Genomic DNA, 15,781 nt, shown 5'->3' on the forward strand with positions numbered 1-15,781 from the left:
CCTTCCTTCCTTCCTTCCTTCCTTCCTTCCTTCCTTCCTTCCTTCCTTCCTTCTTTCTTTCTTTCTTTCTTTCTTTCTTTCTTTCTTTCTTTCTTTCTTTCTTCCTTTCTTCTGTTAGTCTCCTTTTGGAACACCTGTCCACTCCAGGACTTTCTATCACAATCTTCTTCTATAAGGTTCCCTGCTCGCTGCCCAAAGTTTTGACTGAATCTTAGCATGTCATTCAATATCCTGATGGGTGGAGTCATTCAGAGGCTCCCTGTGGAAGGCTCCTGTACTGTTCCCTGTCTTCCCCTACTTCCTATGCCTATCCTGTCTGCCCTTCTGAAGTGAGATTTCAGCCTCTTCCCTAGGATCCTCCTTGCTTAACTTCTTTAGGACTATAGATTTTAGTATGTTTATCCTATATTATATAGCTAATATCTACCTGTATGTGAGTATATACCATGTGTGTCTTTCTGTTTCTGGGATACCTCACTCAGGATGATCTTTTCTAGGTCCATCCATTTGCTTGCAAATTTCAGATTTCCTTGTTTTTAATTGCTGAGTAGTATTCCCTTGTGTAAATGTACCACAATTTCTGCATCCATTCCTTGGTTGAAAGACATCTAGGTTGTTTCCAGAGGAAATGTCCTTGTTGTATGGTTGAGCATCTTTCAGATATCTGCTTTAGAAATAGTGCTACGTCAGGATCCGGCAACTGAGAATTTTTAAGAGCATCTCCAGATAGCACAGTACCTGTGAGGTGACAACCTAAGTACCTCAGAAACACCATGAGAATTCAGTTCACTCATCTTGCATAATCCATGGTGTTTTACTACCCAAAGACCATGCCATATAGTTCTGTAGTTTCAGTACTAAACACTGCAGCTTTCCGAGGGTGTCTGGGGTCTTATTAAGTGAATATCCATGCACTATAGTTAAAAAAGAGAAACCCGAGATGAAATCATATGGAATACTTTTCAATGGATAGTATATATATATATATCTAAACTGTGCTCTGGAAGGGGACATTGTCTTTGTTAAACTGAAAATATCAGAATAGTTTCCCCCCACTTAAGAGTATGATCTGAGGCTATTAGTTAACTATCCTTAGGGCTTGGAGAGGGGCACAGGAAGAAGATGAGCGAGGGAGGGTGAGGTTAGGAGAGAATGAGGGAGTGGGCTACAACTGGGGTACAAAGTGAATAAAATTAATATAAAAATTAAAAAACTTAAAATGAAATAGTACCTTCTAAAAAATAAAAACAATAGCAACAATAAAACACGCCCTGAAGTCAGGAGATGAGCTTGAGCTATTGCCGTTGTGCCAGGTTTTAGATCATGCCCTATGTCCTTGCATCTTTTTGTCTTCTCACTCTTTGAGAGATATTTTTCCTAGGGAATCTGAATGTCAGCCTCAACCTCAACCTGCTACAGGGCTGAGGGAAGTGTGCATTGCTCCTCAGCCAGTGCAGTGCTGGCACCGTGGGACCAGCAGGCCCCACATGCAGGCCACACATATGGTTTTCAACATCTTGTTTCTATCTGATTCCTCAACAGTTCACTGGTCTCCATCTAGAAATTTAAGTCCAATCTTATGGTATTTTTGAGAAAAAGTTTTGTCTGTCTTTGACAAAGTGGAGAGAGAATTTGAGAGTTAATGCTATTATTTATATAAACTTTCCATCAGGTTTTTTTTTTCTTCTATTTTTTAAATCACTTTGAGAACTAAAACGTTCCTATCCACCTGCTCCCCTCTGGACTCATGGTCTAGGGTTTTGACTCCACTCACATGGATTTTCTTTGTATCCATTTTTGTATGTGTCTTGTGCTATGACATATCCTCTACTTTTCAAATAATTAAAAACATTTATTTCATTTTTATTTATGTATTGGGGTGCACCTGTGAGAGTCAGAGGCCAAACTTTAGTAGTCCTCTCCTTACCCCACATGGATCCTGGGGATCAGACTCAGGTGGTCATGCTTGAGGGAGAATGCTTTTATCTACCAGACCATTACACCCGCTGGGCTTCTTCCTTTTCACAGTGTGTTTTTGTTGTTCTCATAACTTCTTTTATTCTGAATGAGATTTTCTGTTTAATTTTTTATGAATAAATAAAATGAAAACAAAATCCACTGATGGAAGTTTTAGTGCTGTACTGAGAGCCAACACAAGCACATTTGCTCAAATCCTCTTTCCCTTTTGCCTGTTCTATTGTAGGATATTTTTTTCCAGTACCTGTGCAATTCTTTATTGCAAACTTTTCTCCCTTTAGCACCATCTAACTCTCACCTCACTAGCTTGTGAATAAAACAGTTTCTAAAGACTGATACTCCAAACAAGGACCATGCATGGAGATAACCTAGAACCGCTGCACAGAACTAGACCATGGCAGTTCAGTGTCCAAGAGGGTTCCCCAATAATAGGAACAGGGACAGTCTCTGACATGAACTCATGGGCTGGCTCTTTGATCACCTCCCTCTGAAGGGGGAACATCCTTACCAGTCCACAGAAGAAGACAAGGAAGCAAGTCCAGATGTGACCTGATAAGTTGGGTCAGATGGAAGGGGAAGAGGACCTCCCCTATCATTGGACTGGGGGAGGGGCATGGGAGAAGAGGATGGAGGGAGGGCTGGATTGGGAGGGGGTGGGGGAGGGGCTACAGCTGGGATACAGTGAATAAACTATAATAATTTTAAAAACTTTAAAAAGAAAATCTCTAATAATTCTGATTACTTTTTATTTATTTACTATTTTCAAGTAAATGCCTTATGTTTAATGTATAAAAACAAATATTACAGGATCTACACCATAGGAACCAGGTTATTACAACATTACTCCTCACAGTTATCTTTTTAGTTTGTGTGATGAGGGAAGATAAATTTTCATTTAGCATAAGCCTCTGGTATACTTGTATAGCGTAGTATCATTGTTTCTATTAATGATGTGGATTAGACTCTAACATTTGTCTATCCAACATGTTTGCTACTTTAAATCTACAGACCTGTGTCTCCATTCTTCTTCCCCTAGTAACCACTCTTTTTTCCTTAATAGTAGAATCATTTTTCTTGAGATAAATGACAGCATTCCTCCCTTCTTTTTTTTCTCCATCTAAATCCTTCCATTCACTCCCTTGCTCCCTTTCAAATACACGGTCTGTCATTTCATTAACTGCTATTATATGCATATATGTGCCTATATACTCTTAACTATATCCTGCTAAGTCTGCATATTATTGGAATATATATATCTTTCTTTAATTTTTTTGAATATATGTCTTTAGACCTGACCATTTGTTATTAGATAAGCAGTCAGCGTGCTCTTCCGGGAGGAAGACTATTTTCCCACTTCTTTATTTGCTTGTAGTTCTTTGTGAGGTTCAGGCCTCACAGACTTTATCCGCCATTTTGTAATCATTGTTCCTCTCATTTTTAACAGTCACAGTGGTTAAGCTTTATAGCCACAGCTTCTGGATTTACTAGAAAAAAAATACAATTTCATAGCAAACTCAGATCTTCTGGCTCTTACAGTCTTTTCTGTCACTTCTCTTGCTGTGTTCCTAGTAAGTATAGTCTTCAATCCTCATCAAGTAAATTGTTTTTTTGATTGTTTGTTTGTTTGTTTTGTTTTGTTTTGTTTTTTCAAAAGAGAGAGACTACTAAAGAAAATTAAGACCAATCAAAATGCACTTGTGGAGTCCTCTCCCACTGGATATTATTTTGTGTGGGGATTTTTTTAATTAAACTTTTATTTTTTTATATTAATTACAGTTTATTCACTCTGTACCCCAGATGTAATCCCCTCCCTTATTCCCTCCCAATCCCATCCTTGCTCCCTCATCTTCTCCCAAGCCCCTTTCCAAGTCCACTGATAGGAGAAGTCCTCCTTCCCTTCCCTCTGACCCTAGCTTATCAAGTCTGATCAGGACAGGCTGCCATGTTCTCCTCTATGGCCTGGCTAGGCCGCTCCTGCTTGTTTTGCTTTTTTTATCTCTATCTATTTTGTTTAATGTTTCGTTTTAGTTTGTTTGTTCATTTAGGACTTTTTCTTACAATTTTTAGTAACTTCTAATATATCTTTGGCCTGTATTATGTCACATTTTTTCTAAATTTCTTGGACTGCTAATTTGTCATGTATCAAGTTTACATAAGTTATTATCTCTTCTACTCTTTTGATACTTTCTCCTTCTTCTAAAACTTCAATTACATGCAGACTAAATTATTTGAAATTGTACTTCTGAAGTTAATATCCACATCTGCCTCTCTGATAATTTTTCCTGGGTTTTTTTTTTCTCTTTTTTTATTTATATTTTAGATAAATTACTTTGCTCAATCCTTATGTTTTCTGGTTGATTTTACTGTCTATCAAGTTTCCTGATAAGCATGCCAAAGGACTTATTCATACGAGCATGAAGTTATTTAATTCTAGAACTCCCATATTACTTTCTGTTTTAGTTGTTTGTCTTCCTTTACGTCACTTTGTACATACACATCATCCTTTTTTTCTTACCAGATTCTTCCACATATTATAATAGATTTCAAACCATTAGCCAATAGCTCTAACATCAGAAATATTCCTAACTGTGCTTTGTTTGTTGCCAGGATTCCCATAATTTTTGGTTGAACAATTCATAAAATGTATAGAATGCTAAATATTGAGGTGAATATTATTTTTCTTGAAACTGCAGCATCTTGTTCTGAAGCATCTTAGTTCTTCGGTAGAACTAGGATGGGTGGGGTGAATTGGTAATGTAAGTTCAACAGCTTTCAAATTCTTTTATGGTTGGCTTGTGCCAGATGATAGCTTTGGGATGGCAGGATATTGTAACCAATATTGTAACCAATGTGCTGTCTTGAGCTTTCAGCAATCCCTGGGGGCACATACTCTTACAGGGATTTCTTCCCTTGCTTTTGCTCTTCCCTTGCTTTTAGAATTCTAGTAAGGACAGGGTGTGGCTCTAATGGTCAAGTACAATTTTGCTCAACACTTCTGTGCCTAAGTTGAAGGCCTGGAAACTTTAAGTCATTACCAACAAGAGCAAGCCTCTGCTGTTTCCTCTGTTCCTTGTGTGAATACTAGATTTGACCTCAAAGTAATTCTCCTTTCTTCTGTAGTCAGAATTATTTATCTCCATCCGCAAACCATTAATCTATGCTAGATTCCAAAGTGTGGAGGACCTGATATTCCCTCTCCCATTGGCAAAGACTCAACTCCAACAAGAAATTTGTATAGGGAAGCAGGAGCAGGAGGCATTTTACATCTCTTCCCCACCAACCAACAGCATTTCTTGTGACAGAGATGATCTCTTATGCTCTATGTACCCAAGCTCTAGATAGCAGCTGGCAGAGGACTGCACACTTCTCTTGTATCTGGGGCTCACTGTGATTCAAAAATAGCCTAGACTCAGCATTAAAGATTCAACTAATTTACTTAATTTCTCCCCAAATTACTTGGTCTGAAATAACTCTTCTGGGACTTGAGAAATGGTCCAGCAATTAAGAGCACACACCAATTTTCATAACCACCTGTAACTCTAGCTCCAGGAGATCTGAAACCTTCTTCCAGCCTCTATGGACATATGCAGTCATGTATGCAAGCTGCCTGCCTCCTTAGACATACACTCACATAATTAAAAGAAATTTTTAATTTTTTCTCTTTCATGCTACACAAAAGTGAAACAGCTCATTGAATCCAATGTCTCCTGATAAAATTGTTACTCTGAAATTTCTATGTCACAGATACAACAATATTAAAGATTTCACTAAGGTTAGGATTTCATAGTTTACCCAGTAATTTTTAAATTATTATTAATATAACAGTATTACTTTATTTTATTTATTTATTTATTTATTTATTTATTTATTTATTTATTTATTTATTTAAATTCATGGTATCCTGAACTGAAATGGGCAATTTTAAACTCTATCATTGGTGCAAATAGTTTCATCAAATTTGAAGCCATAAAGAACTCTCACCCTTCTATAAGAGTTGTCAAATTTTTTTTTTTTTTTAGATTGGAAGAATTCTTGTTTGTGAACCACAGGTACAAATGTCAGGATGTCAGCGAAAACTATAAACTCAAACTTAGAAAAAAAAAATAATGAAATAGAAAATCCCTAGTAGTTACTGTACTTCCCATTGGTCAATCCACATGACAGGTTAGCTATACCTACTGAGCATTTTCCACCTCAACCACACTATCTGAATTACTGCAGAGGGGAACTAACAATCCATCCTTGAAGAGACACAGATCCTTCTTGAACCAGAACCCAGAAGAAACCATGTCTCTCATTTACAATGCTTTCTCTCTGTGTTGTGTTTTGTTTTCTGTCCACCCAAAATGTTATTAAAATGGTATGTGCAAGCTCATGAAACAGCCAACAGTTTACTGTAAAGAAATTTTAGGAGCTGGATGTGACAGGTTATTTATCACTTTAATCTCTACATTTTAATAGATATACAAAGAAAATGGAGGTAAATATTGTCATATAATAGTACAGTCACAATGAGGATGTAAAGTGAATAAAAAAATAAATAAATTTTAAAAAATAGCAAAGTCAATGATACAGTTCAAGTCTTGTGATTCTAGTGTCAAGTTAGAAAATCAATGCTCTATAGGATATTTGTAGATAATACTTTGGTTTTAAAGTCTATTCAAATTCAGTCAATAGTTTCTTTTAAAATTGTTATAGATCCAGTTCAAGTCTTGTGATTCTAGTGGCATCAAGTTAGAAAATCAAGGCTCTATAGGATATTTGTAGATAAGACTTTTGTCTTAAAGTCTATTCAAATTCAGTCAATACTTTCTTTTAAAATTGCTATAAGATTAAAGACATAAATTCATATTTGGAATTCCATGTATAGGCAAACTTAGGAAAAGGAGAGGGCTAATCTCTAGAATATATAAAGAACTAAAGAAGTTAAAAAGCAACAAATCAAATAATCCAATTAAAAAATGGAGTACAGAGCTAAACAGAGAATTCTCTGTAGAGAAATACAGAATGACAGAGAAACACCTAAAGAAATGCTCAACGTCCTTAGCCATCACGGAGATGCAAATCAAAACGACTCTGAGATTTCACCTTATACCCACCAGAATGGCTAAGATCAAAAACTCAAGTGACAACACATGCTGGAGAGGGTGTGGAGAAAGGGGAATCCTCCTTCACTGCTGGTGGGAATGCAAACTTGTACAACCACTTTGGAAATCAATCTGGTACTTTCTCAGACAATTAGGAATAGTGCTTTCTCAAGATCCAGCTATACCACTCATAGGTATATATACAAAATATGCTCAAGTACACAACAAGGACATTTGTTCAACCATGTTCGTAGCAGACTTATTCATAATAGCCAGAACCTGGAAACAACCCAGGTGTCCCTCAATAGAGGAATGGATACAGAAATTGTGGTATATTTATACAATGAAATACTACTCAGCAATTAAAAACAAGAAAATCATGAAATTTGCAGGCACATGGTGAGATCTAGAAAAGAGCATCCTCATCCTAAGTGAGATATCACAGAAGCAAAAAGATACACATGGTACATACCTACTTATAAGTGGATATTAGACATATAATATAGGATAAACATACTGAAATCTTACATCTAAAGAAGCTAAGGAGGACAAGAAGGATGACCCAGGGTAAGATGATCAAAACCCAACAAAGAAAAAAAAGTAGCAAAATCACCTCTATTCGTTTTACTAAATATATCTACCACAAATTACTGGAAATCTTTGCGATTAAGGTTTAAAATTGAGCATTCACCTGGGTACTAGCAAGGCCTAACACACTGTTAATCCTGAGATAATTATGAAAATTCTAAATTGCTGGTCTGTGATTGAAGTACATACTCAGAAGGCAGTAGGGTAACTCTGGTCTCTAAAGAGATAGGACTGTAAGTAAAGGATGGAGTTGACATTGTGGGTGGGTATTAGCAAATGTATGGAAAGTGATGTTTAACTCTTTTTTTATATATTTTCATTTTTTTTAATTTTATTTTTCTTTTTAGTTACATTTTGTTAACTCTGTGTCCCAGCTGTATCCCGCTCCCTCATTCCCTCCTCAACCCCACACTCCCTCCCAGGTCTCCTCCCTGCTCCTTTCCAAGTCCACTGATAGGGGAGGACCTCCTCCCCTTTCATTTGACCCTGTTTTATCAGGTATCTTCAGGGCTGGCTGCAAAGTTCTCCTCTGTGGCCTAACAGGACTGCTCCTCCCCTGGGGGAGGGGAGGAATCAAAGAGCCTGCCCTTGAGATCCTGTCAGAAATAGTCCTTGTTCCCCTTACTTTGGAAAACTACTTGGTTACTGAGCTACCACGGGCCACATCCGAGCAGAAGTTCTAGGTTATATCCATAGATGGTCCTTGGTTGAGTGTCAGTCTCAGAAAAGACCCTGTGCCCGGATATATTTGGTCCTTGTAGAGCTCCTATCCTTTCCATATCATACTATACTTCTCTTCTTTCATATGATTCCCTGCACTCTGCCGAGGGTTTGGTTATGAGTCTTAGTGTCTGCTTTGAAACACTGCTAGGTAGAGTCTTTCAGATGCCTTTTGTGGTAGACTCCTGTCATACGTTCAATGCACATCCCATTTGTCTTTCTAAATGAGGATTAATCATCTTCGCCTGTGTCCACTTTCTTGATTATCTTCTTTAGGTGTGTAGATTTCATTATGTTTATCATATCTTGTAGGTCTATATTTATGCTTGTTTTTTGTTTTTTTATTTTTTTTTCCACAAAGTATCCTCAGTCTTGGGGTTAAATGTACTTCCATTTCTTGACATAGTTTATTTTCTAGTTACCCTTGAAAATCTTCCATCTGTGCTTTCCATGATTTCAGTGACTCTTCAGGCAGTCTATCAGTTTTGTTCCTCTAAAAAAGGCTACCAAGGTTGGATCAATCCTACTCTAAGTTGTTCAAGCACTGGAAAATTCTCTTTAAAACTGAATTAAGCAAATGCTCATAAGAGCACAGTTTTGAGAATGTATTATTTAGAGAGATGAATTATAAAATTCTAAATCTCATGCTTGAGATAATGAATTTGTGTTATTAGTACAAGCATTACAAGTCAACTAGACCCTGCAGAAATCCACTACGTCTGCACAGTAAAGACATGAAATTAAATACAAGAACCAGAAAGATACTTTTTCAATGTTTATCAGTGATTACATAATATATCATCACCTACCATCCAGAAAGTAGGACTACTTGTGTGTGTTTTAAACAATAGAAATAAGACACATGGAATTGATAACACTGCTGACTAAAGAAATCATGCAGCCAAATGGGGAGACTACAGTTGACTAAAAAAATTAATCATGAAAAGATGTTGCTAGTACCCAAAGGCTGGAATAATTTAGAAGAATAATTGATGGTTTTCACGAAGACTTCTCACAGAATGTAGAAGCACTGTTTCCCCATGAAAATGAGATAGAAGACTAGCACAAACCTTTCCTCTCTTCCTCCTCATAGTTCTCACCATACCTTGGTTTGTATGGAACTACATGAAGAATAGTTGGTCAGAGTACCTTTTAACTGAGGAGCACCAAGGAGGCTGGAGGAAGACTGAGCACAATCATGGAGATTACAGTGGATAAAATGGGGATTGAGGCACCACAAAATTTATATTGTTCTCTTTTTTTGGGGGGGTGGGGGCATAAATATTTTTCTTCTGCCTTTTATCCTACCCAAATAATTCCAGTAAATTTGGGATCTTGGTCATTCAACCTCCTCTTCCTATCTGGTTCTTTAGTAGGTCCTACTACCAGCAGTGAGTTAATCTAAAATATTCTCATCTTATTAACCACAACAATAAGTACATCTCACACATTCTGTCTTCTTAATTTCATCATACTTTCTGGCATACAAAACCACCTGTAGGCAGTGTTGGCCTAAGGACCTTTCATTGAGTGACACTCCTCTTCAGTGACAAAGCTGGCTTCATAAAATGCTTCTTCTCACTGTCTTTGCCACCAGGCCCCAAAGATTAACTTGACAAAGTCTTACCTCTTTTGTTAAGTCATGCATGATTTCTCCAGCTTTCTCAACCTCCTTTATATACTATAGAAGAACCAAGCATCCTACTTAACAGCTAATCACTTGCTATCTCATACTTAACTAGTAGTTGTTTCATGTACGTTATTCTTAGATCATGAATATGTTGTGAACAATTGATTAAAATGACTCTACTTTATACCACTCATGTATCCTCCATATCTTTTGGACGTAAACTTATGACTTAATAGGCTTTTAGTATTTAGATAGTTAGTTCACTGTGTCTGACAACTACTGCTAAATATCCACTGCCCTCATTTATTGCAATTACTTTGGCTTTCATCTCATCCTCCTGTCTACATGTTTCCATTGTATTTTCCTCAGATGATGTATAGTTACTAAAACTTGTTTTATGTTCCCTTACATTTCCTTTGGATATTTCCTTTCTCTGCTCCTAGCCTATATTGCCTCTTGAAGCTGGGAAACATCACCATATTGTAAGCCTTCTCTGTATCTCTGGCCTCGATAAGGAAGCTCTGAAAAGAACAAAAATTGAGTGTACTAAGTTTTTGTCTGATTCAGAAATTAACATAATATTTGCATATAGTCGATAATCAGCATAAGCTTAGTGGATGAATTAATAATAAAACTATGAAAATTTGAGTCCAAGATGGCAGCGACCAGTGTGTACCATATCTGAGGTACATAGGATTCAAAACTCTCAAATTGGTGAGTTGATTGGCAGCTGAAGCCAGAACATTGACACTGAGGCTTCTTGGATAAGAGGGGACAACCTGTAAGCTGGGAAAGTTTGGACCCAGGTCACTAGTGGCTGTCTCCAAGTTCTAAGAGTGGTGAATATTCAACCCTCCTGTACTTTCCCTTGCCCCAAACACTGGCCTCCATTCTCAGCATTGGCTGCAATGGTTGTCCCAGTCAGGAGCCTCTGTGTTAGGTGACTGAGAGAGCAGAGGTCACTGTTCTGCAGGTCTACCAGTGGAGTCCAGGCAAACAATTCCTGGAGCACAGACATATTTGAATCAGAAGTATAGTATGACAGGGCTGTAGACCACTGAGTTATTCAGGGAACCTGTGCAAGTCCATTGAGTCCTTAAACAGCACCAGCACATAAGATTTACCCTTCCAGGCATCTACACGCTCTAGCACCCTGTCCCTTAAGACACACTGCCACACACACACAACCATGCTTGCACACATGGGCCTGTGAACTTCCTCCCTTAGTTAGAGCTGAAATACCAACATACACACTTGAACTGGTGGACCTCTGAAGAGTACTCCAGATACCAGAAACAGATAGAACCAGTCTAACATACAGACTCCAGGAACAAACAGCAAACGGTTACAAATAAGATGGCTAGAGGTCATCCTAAGAACACATCCAACAAAAATCAGGACATCATGGCTTCACCAGCAATCCCGAAAATCAACAAATAGTTTAATTCATCGGACACACAGGAAAATGATTTTAAAGCTATGCTTATTGAGTTATTAGAGATACATAAAAAGGAAACAAACAAAACTGTCAAACAATAGCCACAGAAATAGAGGCAAATAAAGAGAAAGTGAACAAAGCTCTCAAAGAAATACAGGCAAATATAGCCACACAAATAGAGGCACATAAAGAGGAAATGAATAAAAAAATAGAGGCCATCATGGAAAGACAGGAAACCACGTTTAAACAAGTGAAGGAAATGGTGCAAGACATGAAAACAGAATTAGAATCAATAATAAAAACACAAACAGAGAAAATCCTGGGGTTGGAGAACTGTGAAGAAAGATCAGGAACCACAAAGGTAAGTATCACCAAGAGAATGCAAGAGATGGAAGCGAGAATCTCAGGCAATAAAGATACAATTGCAGAAATTGATACATCTCTCAAAGAAAAAGTAAAATCAGAAAAGTTCCAAACACAAAACATCCAAGAAATCAAGGACACCATGAAAAGACAAAAATCTAAGAATAATAGGAATAGACAAAAAAGAGGATTTCAGGCTCCAAGATCCAGAAAATATTTTCAAGAAAGTTATAGAAAAAAATTTCTCAACTTAACTAAAGAGATGTCTATAAACATACAAGAGGCATACAGAACAAATTGACTAGACTAGAAAAAAACAAAAAAAATTCTTCATGTCATATGATAGTCAATAGTCAAAACACTAAATCTACAGAACAAAGAAAAATATTAAAAGCAGCAAGGGAAAAAGGTCAAGTAACATATAAAGGTAGGCCTATCAGAATCACACCAGACTCCTCAAAATTATAAAAGCCAGAAGGGTCTGGACAAATGAGCAGAGATCACAGACGCCAACCCAGACTACTACACCCAACAAAGCTTTCAATCAACAAAGATGGAGAAAACAAAATATTCCATGACAGAACTAAACTTAAACAATATCTACACAACAACCCAGCCCTGCAGAATATACTAGAAAGAAAACTCCAATCCAACAAATCAACTACACCCAAGAAAACACAGTATATAAACAACTTCACAACAACAACAAAAATAAATAAAGAAAACAAGCATTGAAACACCACCAACTCCTCAATAAAAGGAACTAACATTCATTGGTCACTATTATCTCTCAACATCAATGGGCTCAATTCTCCAGTAAAAATACAAAGACTAAAAGAATGGTGGAAGAAAGAGGATCCAACATTCTGCTGCATCCAAGAAACATACTTTTGTAACAAAGATAAACACTATGTCAGAGTAAAGGGCTAGAAAAACATTTGTCAAGCAAATGGACACAGAGAACAGGATGGGGTAGCTATCCTACTTTATAATAAAATAGACTTTCAACCAAAATGAATCAAAAATGATGAGGAGGGGCACTTAATTCTCATAGAAGGAAAAATCTACCAAGAGGACATTACAATCCTGAACATCTATGTCCCAAATACAAGAACACCTGGATTTGTAAAAGAAACATAATTAAAGCTTAAATTGCACAGCGATCCCAACATCTTAAGAGTGGGAGACTACAACACTCCACTCTCCCAAGGGACAGATCATCTAGACAGAAGCTAAAAAGGGAAATAATGGCACTTACAGAGGTCCTAAATCAAATGGACTTAATAGATGTCTACAGAACTTTTCACCCAAAAAGAGTATACCTGCTTTTCAGTGCCTCACGGAACCTTCTCAAAGACTGATCATATAGTTGGGTACAAAGCAAGACTCAAGATACAAGAAGATGGAAATAATTTCTTGTATCCTATCAGACCATCATGGCCTAAAACTAGACCTCAACAACAAGAAAAATAACAAAAATCTACATACACATGGAAACTAAACAACTCTCTACTCAGTGGACAGCTTGGTCAGGGAAGAAATGACAAAAGAAATTAGAGACTTCCTAAAACTCAATGAAAATGAAGGCACAACTTACCCAGGCTTATGGGACATAATGAAAGCAGTGCTAAGAGGAAAGATCATAGTACTAAGTGCCTCCAGAAAGAAGTTTGAGACATCTCATACAAGCAACTTAATGGCACACCTAAAAGCCCTAGAAAAGAAGAAACAGACAAACCCAAGAGGAGTAGATGGCTAGAAATAATAAAACTCAGATCTGAAATCAATGAATTAGAAACAAAGAAAATATTTTAAAGAAGCAGTGAGACTAAGAGCTTCTGCTTTGAGAAAATCAACAAGATAGGCAAACCCTTAGCCAAACTAACTAAATAGCAGAGAGAAACTATCCAGATCAGCAAAAGCTGAAATGAAAAAGGGGACATAGCAACAGACACTGAGGAAATCCTAACAATCATTAGGTCTTACTACAAAAGTCTACATGTCACAAGATTTGAAAATCTAAATGAAATGGACAATTTTCTTGATAGATTCCATTTACTAAAATTAAATCAAGATCAATAAATAGATTGAATAGTCCTATATGCCCCAAGGAAATAGAAGCAGTCATCAAAACTCTCCCTTAAAAAAAAACAAAACAAAACAAAACAAAAAAAACAAAAACAAACAAACAAAAAAACACAGGGCCAAATGGTTGCAGCACAGAATTTTACCAGAACTTAAAAGAAGGGCTAAGACAATTCTCTTCAAACTATTACACGAAATAGAAACAAAGGGAGAATTACAAAATTCATTCTATAAAGCCACAGTCACCTTGATACCTAAACTACACAAAGAGCCAACAAAGAAGAGAACTTCAGACCTATCTCTCTTATGAACATTGATGCAAAAATATTTAATAAAATACTTGCAAACTGAATCCAAGAACACATAAAAAATATCATCCACGATGACCAAGTAGGCTTCATCACAGGCATGCAGGGGTGGTTCAATATATGGAAACCCATCAATGTAATCCACCATATAATCAAACTGAAGGAGAAAAACCACATGATCATCTCCTTAGATGCCGAAAAAGCATTTGACAAAATCCAATATCCATTTATGTTTAAAGTCTTGGAGAGAGCAGGGATAGAAGTCACATACCTAAACATACTAAAGGCAATATATATAATAAGTCTATAGCCAACACCAAACTAAACAGAGAGAAACTGAAATCAATCCCACTGAAATCAGGAACAGAACAAGGCTGCCCACTCTCTCCATATCTCTTCAACATAGTACTTGAAATTCTAGCTAGAGTAATAAGATAACTAAAAGAAATCAAGGGGATACAAATTGGAAAGGAAGAATTCCAAATATCACTATTTGCTGAAGATATGATAGTATACATGAGTGACCCCAAAAATTCAATGAAAGAATTCCTTCAGCTGAGAAAGATCTTCAGCAAAGTGGCTGGATACAAAATTGACTCCAAAAAAAAAAAAAAAAAAAAAAATCAGCAGCCCTCCTGCATGTGAAAAACAAAAGGGCTGAGAAAGCAATTAGGGAAACTACACCCTTCATAATAGTCACAAATAATAGAAAATACCTTGGTGTGATTATAACCAAGCAAGTGAAAGACCTATTTGAAAAAAGCTTCAAGTCTTTGAAGAAAGAAATTGAAGATTTCAGAAGATGGAAAGATCTTCCATGCTCATGGATTGGTAGGATTAACATAGTGAAAATGGCCATCCTGCCAAGAGCAAAGTACAGATTCAATACAATTCCCATCAAAATACCAACACGATTATTTACAGACCTTGAAAAAACAATTCTCAATTTAATATGAAAAAAAGAAAAACAAAACACAACAGAATTGCTAAAACAAACCTGTAACACAACAGATCAACAGATTTGGAGGTATCTCCATCCCTGATCTCAAGCTATACTACAGAGCAATAGTAATAAAAACTGCATGGTACTAGCATAGAAACAGACTGGTGGATCAATAGAATTGAATAGAAGATACAGAAATAAACCCACACACCTACGGATACTTGACTTTTGACAAAGAAGTCAAAGCCATACGATAGAAAAAAAACAGCATCTTCAATAAATGGTGCTGATCTACCTGGATGTCTACATGTAGAAAAATGCAAACAGAATGGTATTTTTCACCCTGCCCAAAACTAAAGTCCAAGTGGATCAGAGACCTCAACATAAAACCAGACACACTAAATCTGTTAGAAGAAAAAGTGGGAAAGATCTTTGAACTTATTGTCACAGGAGACAAATTCCTGAATAGAACACCAACAGCACAGGCTCTAAGATCAACAATCAATAATTGGGACCTCATGAAAATGAAACGCTTCTGTAAAGCAAAGGACACAGTCATCAGAAAAAAAAACAACAGACTACAGACTGGTAAAGGATCTTCACCAACCCTATATCTGACAGAGGGCTAATATCCAGAATATA

Source organism: Psammomys obesus, unplaced genomic scaffold (genome assembly GCF_907164565.1).
Source record: "Psammomys obesus unplaced genomic scaffold, mPsaObe1.curated_primary_1811, whole genome shotgun sequence".
Classification (NCBI taxonomy): Eukaryota; Metazoa; Chordata; class Mammalia; order Rodentia; family Muridae; genus Psammomys; species Psammomys obesus.